General features: G+C 45.1%; 1 protein-coding gene across 12 annotated transcripts in view; it reads left to right on the top strand.

Annotated features, from left to right (window-relative positions):
* EPHB1 (EPH receptor B1) overlaps positions 1 to 11,308 on the top strand; it is a 342,330-nt gene that overhangs the window by 98,271 nt on the left and 232,751 nt on the right. The window lies entirely within an intron of this gene.

Below are 11,308 nucleotides of genomic sequence, written 5' to 3'. Positions count from 1 at the left end.
TGGTAATGTGACATGGGGAAATTGAGCAGAAAGCCTGCTAGACATCCAATAAATGTGACATATCTTTCTCCCTCCCTCACTAAGGTAGCAAGCGAACCATCTGTTTTTAATCTGGGGTTTACCTAGGTAGTTGAGTGGAACGCTCTGAACTCCTTTGGAATCTTTAGGTGTATGGTGAATGCAAAGTTGCCTTTCTCTTCTCTAGGTGTGTACTTAGGCTGAACTGAAATCAATGGTGGTGTGTTTCTAGCAGAGCTCTGCCCTGGGTATGCGTTGTTCCAGAGCATGGGAGGTGTTCAAGGGAGTCTTTTCCAAAGTAGACAGAAACCTGAGAGCAAGACATTCAGTAAGAAAAATTCCAGCTACAAAATAGAATGTTGGCTATTTTTTCTTTTCATTTTAAAGCTGTATAGGGGCTTTAAAAATAGCATTTATTTTCATTCTGTTTTTAATACCTGTGTGGGAGCTTGAAACCAAAGTTACTTGCACTCTCCATATTCACCAGTTTCCATGTGGCAAACCAATTTCATCCATGGGTGCTTCTGGGATTGGCACCCAAGCCCAGAGAGTCTCTGGAAAGATGCCTGTCAACTGCAATGGTCTTTTAATCAGTCGGCACAGATCTGCACACCTTCCTTTGGGTTTTACTCCCTTGTTTGTCCAGCAGCATCAATGATGTCAGCACAATCGTGGGAAAAGTGTCTTTTGGTCAAAATCCTGCTACAAATCCCGTGGGACTGGTGGGATGTGTTTGACCAAAAAATAGCAGCTATCATTTGCTTTCTTAATTCTCTCCCATGGAGTAAGAATGAAGGATTTAGGATAACAGTTTAGATCCAGACTGTTAAGGCAGGCCAGATTTAAGGCCTGACCCACTTGACGGTGTACTTCAAATTGCTCCATCTTGTTGTTATAAAACACATTGCACGTGTGGCCGATGATTGTTTGTTAGTGCTCAGACAGAGGCTGCACTAAAGGAAATCAAGCAGCAGATCGTTCTCTTGAAGGAGCCTGTGCAACAGCTGCTGCATGAACGGAAAATCTCCGAAGCGATGTTTGTGATTTCCCAGCTTCAAAGGGCTATGCAGGACTGCATTAGCTGGCTGGGCCTCTTTCATCTCTCTCATTATTTCCTGAGCGAAGCTGCAGGAACCAGAACAATCCTTGATTGGTTCTGATTTAAATGAAACTCTGGGAACAGCACTCTGATTCTTCCCGTTAATTGGAACTTTTCTCTTTTTTTTTGGGTTCTGCCATCCAGGCTGTCAATTTGATACTGCCTGCTGGAGTCCTCCGCGGGGCTGGTTTTAGAAATACAGAAATCACACTTGTTTCGTTTGATGTCCTCTTTTGGAGGTTTTTATTAATATTTCCAAAATTGTACTCTGTTTTTTCTGTAGCTTTACTTACTTTCTTCCCTCCCAAATTACACTGTTTATAGAAATTCATTTCAGGATGCTGAGAGGGGAGAATTTTCAAGTGTTGGCCATTGGGGAACCTTGACACCATCAAGCCTAGAAATTCAGATGTTTACATTAAATCTCTTTGTTTTATGCTAAAGCCGGCCACGGCTGGCTTGAAGCTGCAGTGAACTCCCTGCTGTAGGCCAACAACATACACCATCAGGAAATACACCAAGCTCATCTAGATTCTGCATAGAAATTGTGTAACCGGGGCCTCCGAGGACTGTGGCTGTGTTTAATGAAGATGTTGAGGACTGTTCGATGTACAGTATGCAGGATTGCCGACTCTCGGGATTTCATTGTGAGAAAACACTGGCACTAGCTGTATAATGATGCTGAAAGCTCCAGCACTTGTATGATTTTTGGACTTCTCCAAAGGATAGCCTGAGCTGATTGGCTGCCTTCCCCACTTTTTCACCTTCCTGGAGAAGAACAGCCAATCGGAGCTGCTGCAGAAGGCAGGCAGAACGCCCCCCCTCCACCCGAGGAGTTTTTAAGTAGTGGAGGAGGGAGAAATCCATAGGAGGGGAAGGAGGAACAGGGAGCAGAAAAAGCCCAGCAGTTCCTCTGTCCTCCCCTCTTGTGAGCAATGGTCAGTCTGCTCCCTACTCCCCCTTCCTCTCTCCATCCTTGCCAAACTAGGTCCAGGGAGGGAGGAGGAGAAGCCCTGGATCTGCAGGAGGAGCAGAGATGTGATGACTGACAAGGGGCAGATGTGTGTCTGGGGAGGTAAATTTGATGTGGGGGCTGGAGTGGTGCATAATTAAGTGTTGGGCTGGGGGAATGGTAGATATAGGGTGAGGGGGCACAGAGTTAATGAATTAGAATGTCGAGGGCTGGGAAGACGGTGGAAGGCCCATGTCATCAGGCAGCAGCCCGAGCCCTTGCAGAATTCCTGGTCTACAAACATTGGGGAGAATGGGCAACACCGTAATTGTCAGACACACTCAGGGGCGGAGGGGAGGAGAAGAGGCAGGGGGAGTTCAACATTGAAAACCAGGTCAAAACCCATTACAAAATCTTTTAGAAAATACTCTTCTTCTTTCTGAGCCACTCTTATGGCGGGAGGGCCAGGGCTGACGCAATTTTTGAACTTTTGGGGTTGGCAGTACTGGGTATGTAATGGTGTGTTTACTTGCAATAGATTATTCAGCCACTAGATGGCTCTATGAGGTGAATAGAGGTCCAGCCAGAGTGTGACCTTGGGTAAACAAGGAGGACAAAGCTGGGACTCAAGCTGTGTAGGCACTTGTGTGTATGTGTCTGTAGTTGTAGCTGTTTTCCTTAATGAATGTTTCCTGTTTTAAAAATGCTGTGATTCCATGTATCCTAAAAAGATACAGAAAAAATAACCAGGCTTGGTCCTCTCATAGTTTTTCATCCAGGCAAAAATGCAGTTTTTCAGCATGAAAAAACTGCTTTCCAGTCTATCAAAAGGGAGGCAATTATCTTATGTATTTTAGTACAAGTGGAAACAATCTGAAAGTAAGTATGATTCTGTACCTTTGGGCACAGTTTTTAAGATCTCCAGATCAAAGGGAAAGGGTGGAGGTGTTAAGAAGGCATAATCTTCACAGAAGATTTAATTGTGTTTTGCAAAGGGGAAGATTGGGGGACATAGTGCTTACAGTAAAGCACTAAGGTAAAGGCCACATTCTACATTGCATCTGTCTGTCCATGTTGCATCTCACCCATCTTTGTGGTATCTTTGTGACATTTACTTAGGATGCTCGCTTAAGAAACAGGGAGGTGTTCAGAATGACTCAGAATATTGAGTCCCTGGAAGCAGCTTCTTTATTGCCCTTAGTAGTAGAGTTGTGAAAAAAATACTATGAATATACACATGGATCACAGATTTGATCCAGAGCAAAATGTTGTTCTTATTGATGTAGAACATCAATTGTTTTTCTCAGTGAAAAGAATTTAGATGCACCTTCTGGGGGAAACACTTTTTAAAAAATGACTGGTTAGGAATTTGCGATTTTTTTTTAAATAAAAAAACGTATTTTCTTGGCAAAATGATATTCTTCTACTTACAAAAAATAACCTCCAATTTTGGCAAAAGTTTGAATTGAAAAATGAGAAATAATGTGATTTTTCTATATGTGTATATTTTTGTTTTAAATTGATGGAGAGGGGAGGGGGGAATTTCTTTCCTCAGTTCTACTCAGTAGCTTCTAGGAATATGTATGTTTCACAGTTCTTCAGAATTCCAGGAAGAGATGCTGCCCATGTAAAGTGCTCTGGGGCTTCTCCTAAAATGCTTTAGTTTTGCTGTGTTTGCATGGCTAGCTAGCATCACTGTGAACCTAGAGTTATGTACGCCGTTCCATGCACAATCCTCTTTTTAGTGTGTAGCAATGGATGAAATATGCAAGCTCACTTTGTCCAGCTGGTTAAAGGAACACAGTCAGCATGAGAATAACATGTCCATTGGAAAACATTGTAACTCCTGTTACTATTAGCAAACTGCTAGGATGACTGTAATTGAAAGAGATTAGAGACACTAAGAACCACCTAGATGTGGAATATTCGTTTCCCTTTATCTTTTCCATTTGTGCCTGTGATGATTAGTTCAGCACAACTATGAAACTCACTATCTTATCTATAATACTTCTCTGGCCCCCACACCATGGTATCTGCACACCTCAGTCTTTAATGTGGTGAAGCTCGCAGCACCCCTGGGAGGCAGGAAAATGCTAGTGTCCCATTTTACACGTGAGGAACTGGAGTCCAGAGACACTAAGGCCCAAATCCACAAAGGGACTTAAGCACCTTAACCCAAGATTTAGACACTGTCACAATCCACAGACCCCCCACGTGGATGTTGCCTAACCCTGTAGAAGCCTAAACCCTCTCAGCACCTGTGTCTTCTGGGTAAAATTCACTCCATGGTAAGGCCAGGTCTACAGTACAGACCTATATCGATATAACTATGTTGCTCAGGGGTGTGAAATTGACATAGTTGTACTGACCTAACCCCTTGTGTAGACAGCACCATGTCGATATAGCTACCGCCTCTCGGGGAGGTGGATTAATTATGCGTAGTAGCATATATTGTATGTGAAGACGAGCCTAGGTTTCTAACTTTGGGTGGGTTCAATGCTGCCTCACTTTGCACACCTGACACCTGTCTCCTGCTTATGCCCCAGTGTGATCCGAAAGCCCAGCATTCTTCCACCCATCTTGCCAGCAGGGCTTGATCTGGTAGGTGTGTTCTGAACATGTCTACCAGATCAGTCCCCATTCAGAATTGAACAGGAGGTGGTTGCAGCAGCTGCCTTATAACTTTTAGCCCAGTGGTTAGAGCACTCCCAGGGGATGTGGGAAACCCAGGTTCAAATCCCCCTCTGACAGAGGGGAGAAAGGATTTGAGCAGGAGTCTCACTCCTCGCAGGAGAATGCCCTGACCTGGGGCATATTCGCATGTGACCCGGCCCTGAAGGATATTCTGGTGTGGGGTTCCCTCAGTCAATAAATTAAAGAGTCATTGAGCCACAGAGAGAGAGAGTGAGAATGATTCTAGAGCCTGGTGGCACCCACCAAGTAGTTCTACAAACCCCCTACTTCAGTGACCAAAGGACCTTCCCAAATGTCAGCGGGGCAGCAGAAAAACATTATCAAGATTTGTAGAAAGGAAAGTAAAAGACAGAAACAAACTCAGGCGTTCTATTGAATGGGTGCTCTCTTAGAACACTGACTGCTTACTATTAAAATCTGGTCTGAGGTTGGACTTCAGGGTCTTAACAGCTTGTCTACACAATATACCATGTCTGTTTCTTTAAATTGTTTTGTTTCATCAGGACTCGAGGCAAATCTGAGCAGATGGCATGGTGTGGGTCATGTAGACTCACTCTGCTGGTAGGGACCAAGGCGTGACACGTCCATAGCAGATGGACAACACCTGGGTTCCCAAGCCATGGGTAATTTTCTGTCCAACTGCTTTAGCCAATGAATGGTATGTGTGAATTGTGTTTGCGTCTCCTTGCAGATGGCCCTCCAGGGAAAGCCAGGTGGACACAGAGTTTAATTGAGCTACCCTGTCCCAGGGGCAAGGCTGGGAACGAATTGTGACTTTGAGAATTACAGCTCACTCCTTTGTTCCCCTTGCTCCTATCCCGATCCTCTGCTGGTATAAATGGGTGTAGCCCCTTGTAGTTCAGAGCAGAAGCGCTGATTGACATCAGCGGAGGATCTGGTCCAACCCATGATACATCTGCCCTCCATGAATACTGCTTTTGGCCAGTCAGCCCTGACATGCTTTTGCTGACATATTTACTGAATAACTGATTTTCAAACTGCATAGTAATGGGCCCGATTCCTCGTGACACCCCTAGAGGGTAGATTGCAATGTAACTTGCATTATAAACACATATTGGACTTAACTGCTATAGGCCAGTTGCAAATTACTTACCCTTTGGGCCCAGGGAGAGGGCAACCAACCAGGGTGCGATTAGTAACTCTCCGAGTCACAATTAGTTCCCTGGACTGCCCCTGGGGTAATGCAGCTGTGTTAAATTATAATATGTGTCTATTGGTATAGACCAGCGTGTCTTGCTTCTCTCTCTGCAGCTGCTCAGTTTCCCTGACTGGCATGTTGTGGGAAAGGGGCTAAGGCTCCTTACCAACTGGTATGGGAGGGGAGAGGCCGCCTCTCGAAAGCTGCTCTCCTCCTGGTGCTACAGCTGTTATGGGCAGTCAGTGCAGGGCGCAAAGGAGATGTCTTATCTTCCTTACTCCCCGGCACACTGTCATAAGGGCAGGTGATGGTCCTGCCCTAGGTGAGCTGTGGTTTGTGCAGTACCTGGCACAGTGGGGCCCTTGTCTGTGATGGGGGCTTCTAGGTGCTGCTATAATACAAATAAGTCATTGTAACTGAAAGCTTCAAGCCTTTATCATGAGGTGTGTAGTATAACTTCCACATATCCTGGTTTACTGCTTGCTGATTGGTCAATCCCAGATACATATTGGTAGATGTCATGCCTCTAGCCTTGGTGATCTCAGTGGTGTTACAGGGCCTGACTACCTCCAAGTGGTCAAAATCATGAGTCAGACTCCCACCACATTCCTCCCCAGATCATGAGATTAGCTTAAAAATCATGAGATTTTAAAATAATAACCCCTGGGTCTTTTTATTTGCCTTCTGGGTTTTGGGTCTTTAGGGGTCATGTGTTTTGTGCAGCCCTGAGGGCTAGAAACTTGCTCTGGTTTGAAATGAAAGCTGGTTTCTAATGTTATCACAGGATAACAATGTTATCTAATGTTATTGTCTTGCAAGCCAACTGGGTGATTTTAAAAAAAAAGGGGAGGGGAGGGGAAGGGTAGCTTAGTGGTTTGAGCATTGGCCTGCTAAACCCAGGGTTGTGAGTTCAATATTTGAGGGGGCCATTTAGGGATCTGGGGCAAAAATTGGGGATTGGTCCTGCTTTGAGCAGGGGGTTGGACTAGATGACCTCCTGAGGTCCCTTCCAACCCTGATATCCTATGACTCCAGGAGCTGGGGCTTTCAGGAAAGCATCAACTATCATTGAGATTTGCGATAAAACTCAGACACTTGGCAACCCTATGACGCTGCTCTGTCTTATGCTCTGGTTTTAGATCAGTGTGGCTCCACTCTCTTTTGTAGAGTCGCTCCTGATACACGCTGGTGTAACTGAGAGCAGAATCGAGCCCTCTGCACACAGCAGAACCGTCTGCTTATCCAGCGCATTCTCCTCCTTGCCAACTCCCAGGAGGGCTGTGGATTCTGACATCTGTGCAAAGCCTTTGTCGACCTGAGCAGCTGAGATGAGCCACTTAATAATCCTGGGGGGAATTGTCACTAAAAATTCCTGGGATGTTAAGAAAGTGGAAAATGGGCCTAATTCCACTGCGATGGAGAAATAGGCTTGTATTGTTTGGGTCCCTCTCCCTCTCCCCCTCCCCACCCCAGAACAAAAGCTGCAGATATCATAGGGCTATTAGACCAGAGCTGCTTCATGCTGACAGCCAAGCTCAGGGGGCACTTAGGGAGCCATTAATACCAGCTTTTATGGGCACTTAGCTGCTCGCTCAGAGCCCCCAATTGAAAGGAACAGACAGAGCGCAATCTTCATCAGGGGGATTGTCAGTCCCTGGGAGATTAGCGGTGTGTTTTCGGGTCAGCGCGATCTGGGTCATTACCATTGTGGCACTGGGATGAGAACAGGAGTGGGGTTGGTTATTTATTTATTTTAGTGGCTCTTTTAGATTTTTGTCTTGCAAGCCACCTGGGTGATTACTGCTTTCACTTTGTTTGGTAATGTGTTGCTTTGGTAGGCAGGCACCTGCAAAGCGTTTCCTTCCGAGCTGTGCAGTGTGCGGCACTGGTCCGAAATCCCAAGCTGTAGAGGGACTAGTATAGGTTTCCCATGGGCAATTGGCGTACAGCATGAAAAAATGCAATCCTGGACCCAGGCCCACATACTCTGGCAATGTAGGCCTAAACTCTCTGATAGCGCCCCCTGGTGCTTGCAATGTGCCTTTTCAGCAGAATGGAGGCTCCCCTGAAGCTTCCAGTCAATTAAAAACCTCCAGGTTCTTATTGAACTGGACACGAATAATCTAGTCAGTGCGGTATCCCTTGCGTTATTTAGTTTGGTATTGAATTCCATTGATTTTTAGTCTGCCCCATAATTCTCTGTCAGTGTCCTGCAGATTTTTGTATGGTCAAGATGCTGGTGCATCAGAGATATCAGGAAAGAAGTGGGCAGGTTTGGTAGCTGGGTACAGGACAGCTGAGGGGGAATTACAGACAAGTCAGCTTAACTTCAGTACCCGGAAAGATAATGGAGCAAATAATGAAAGCATTCAATTTGTGAACACCTAGAAGAAAATAAGGTGATAAGTAACAGTCAGCATGGATTTGTCAAGAACAATCATGTCAAACCAACCTAATAGCTTTCTTTGATAGGGTAACAAGCCTTATGGATGGGGGGAAGCAGTAGATATGGTGTATCTTGACTTCAAGGCTTTTGAAGGCTTTTGATACTGTCTTGCATGACCTTCTCATAAACAAACTAGGGAAATACAACCTAGATGGAGCTACTATACTACTACCCACCTAGATGGGGGCATAACTACGCTCTGGGAATGGTTTGCCAACAAGTTATCAGTGGTTCACAGTCAAATTGGAAGGGCATATCGAGTGAGGTCCCGCAGAGATCAGTTCTGGGTCCAGTTCTGTTCAATGTCTTCATCGATGATTTAGATAATGGTATAGAGAGTACACTTATAAAGTTTGCGGATAACACCAAGATGGGAGGGGTTGCAAGTGCTTTGGAGGGTAGGATTAAAATTCAATATGATCTTGACAAACTGCAGAAATGGTCTGAAGTAATTAGGATGAAATTTAATAAGGACAAATACAAAGTACTCCACTTAGGAAGGAACAATCAGTTGCCCACGTACAAAATGGGAAATGACTGCCAAGGAAGGAGTACTGCAGAAAGGGATTTGGGGGTCATAGTAGATCACAAGCTAAATATGAGTCTAACACTGTTGCAAAAAAGGCAAACATAATTCTGTTATGTATTAGCAGGAGTGTTGTAAGCAAGACACAAGAAGTAATTCTTCCTCTCTACTCCACACTGATTAGGCCTCAACTGGAGTACTGTGCCCAGTTCTGAGTGCTACTTTTCAGGAAAGACGTGGACAACTTGGAGAATGTTCAGAGAAGAACAACAAAAATCATTAAAGGTCTAGAAAACATGACCTGTGATGGAAGATTGAAAAAATTGGGTTTGTTTAGTCTGGAGAAGAGAAGACAGAGGGGACATGATAACAGTTTTCAAGTACATAAAAGGCTGTTACAAGGAGGAGGGAGGTAAATTGTTCTCGTTAACCTCTGAGGATAGAACAAGAAGCAATGGATTTAAATTGCAGCAAGGGAACCTTAGGTTGGTCCTTAGGAAAATCTTCCTAACTGCCAGGGTGATTAAGCGCTGGAATAAATTGCCTAGGGAGGTTGTGGAATCTCCATCATTGGAGATTAGACAAAGACAGCTCAGGGATGGTCTAGATAATATTTAGTCCTGCCTTGAATGCAGGGGACTGGAATAGATGACTTCTCAAGGTCCCTTCCAGTCCTATAATTCTATGGCACATGGACAGACATGGGATTCAGTTTGGGATCGTGGGAAAGTACATTATCTGGATGTTTCTGCTAACATGAATGCAATAGTTAACCATGTTAGTATTTAGATAATCATAATTAGGTTTCAGAGTTAACACCTCATTGGAATCAATGGTCAGTTCATAATTCTCTCTGAGCTGTTTCAGGCACTGTGCAGACTCAAGCAGATAACATGGTGTCACTTTATACTGGGTTCACTTTTAGAAGGTCGTCTTTGCAGGGAAAACAATAATTTTTAAGAAGTTAAACCTAAAACTTTGGGGAATAATTCTACAGTACCCAGTGAATTCTTTGCCCAGTTTCACAGCCGCAGAAGCACAGCTTTCACGTGGTTCTGGACATGATTCCCTTGTAGTCTGGGCAGTCAATAACAGCAAGAGTTCTGTGTTGCTGAGCGAATATCATTGTAGTTAGCATCTCACACAGACCACAGGGTACAGTAACTGATCCTTCCATACCATTCTGACCTTTGCAACAGGGTTATCCTCCGATACCAGTGCATTCAATAAACTGTGCGGTGGACCTGTAGAAAGACCAAAGGAGCTCTGTACTGAATTTTTATTTTGCGTTTCCCAAGGCAGAGAGAGAGGGTCTGTTGATTTTTCTCTTGATGAATTCCTGCTGTAATGCAGTTAAGAACTTGTGGAAGATGTACTGTAGCCAGAGACACCCAGAATAGCACACAGATTTAGCTGCCCAGCACAGCTGGAAATGTCACTGGGGCTAGTCAATTTAAAAATTGGGGAAACTGGGATCAAACAGAATGGCCTGACTCCAGTCTGCCCATGGAGGCAACACCATGGTTTCCCTGCTCTAGAGGACGGTGGCCCCCTGGGCCTGTTCTAAAGCATACATGCCAATGCTCCTTTCACAAGCCAGAACAGGAGCCTCTTTTTCTAACACCTTTCTCACTCCAAGGGGAGTGCGAGTCAGAATGTTTCCTGCTGAGGGCTGGATGCTTTCAGTGTTTCTTTAGAAGTACACATCTGTTTACTCCCTTAGTTCCCATTTTGGGGGGTGGGGGCAATCTGGTGATTTGTGTGAAACAAAAACCCCTCTCCAGAGCTTGGGTTTATACTCCTCCTTCCCTTGTGACTCAGGGTGACAGAACTGCTGTTGCATACAAGCGAAGGCTCTGTTTCACCACGCACAGCAAACAATAACCGAGGGCAAAATGAAGAGTGTAACAGCCCCAAACCTTCCAGTCTCCTAACTCACTCCATTGCTACTAAGCAGTGTCAGGGCACATGAACTATCTCTTTCAGTCTGTAGCAGGAATGCTGGTAGGAGGGGGCTGAGGAAGGCTCTCTGCAGGAGCTCTGCCGTGAGGCAGAGAGAGGCATCCTCGTTATGGGGATAGTACTTTTTTTCTTGTGATAATAAAGTTCCTTGTTCAGTGTTAGAAGAAAGTGACCCTCTGATGCTTTCCCATTGTGCATGACACACAGGAGACCCCTTTCTGTCTTTTCTTTCTGACTAGGCCCCTCTCAGGTTTTGGGATCAGACCGGGCCTTAGGCACAAAGATGGTGACCTGGGAGCTGGTCCATTTGGACTTCCTGCAGACCTGTTCTGACCTGGTAGCTAATAGCATATGCCCAGTTTCTGCATCAGCAGAGGCACAGCCTCTGTGGGCCCCATCGGATCTGACTGCCTGTGGTGGGACTAGAGGGGAGGGAGTCCGTCCCTCTCCAT

Source organism: Lepidochelys kempii, chromosome 9 (genome assembly GCF_965140285.1).
Source record: "Lepidochelys kempii isolate rLepKem1 chromosome 9, rLepKem1.hap1, whole genome shotgun sequence".
NCBI classification, from domain to species: Eukaryota; Metazoa; Chordata; order Testudines; family Cheloniidae; genus Lepidochelys; species Lepidochelys kempii.
This window is presented reverse-complemented; position numbering and strand designations above follow the sequence as displayed.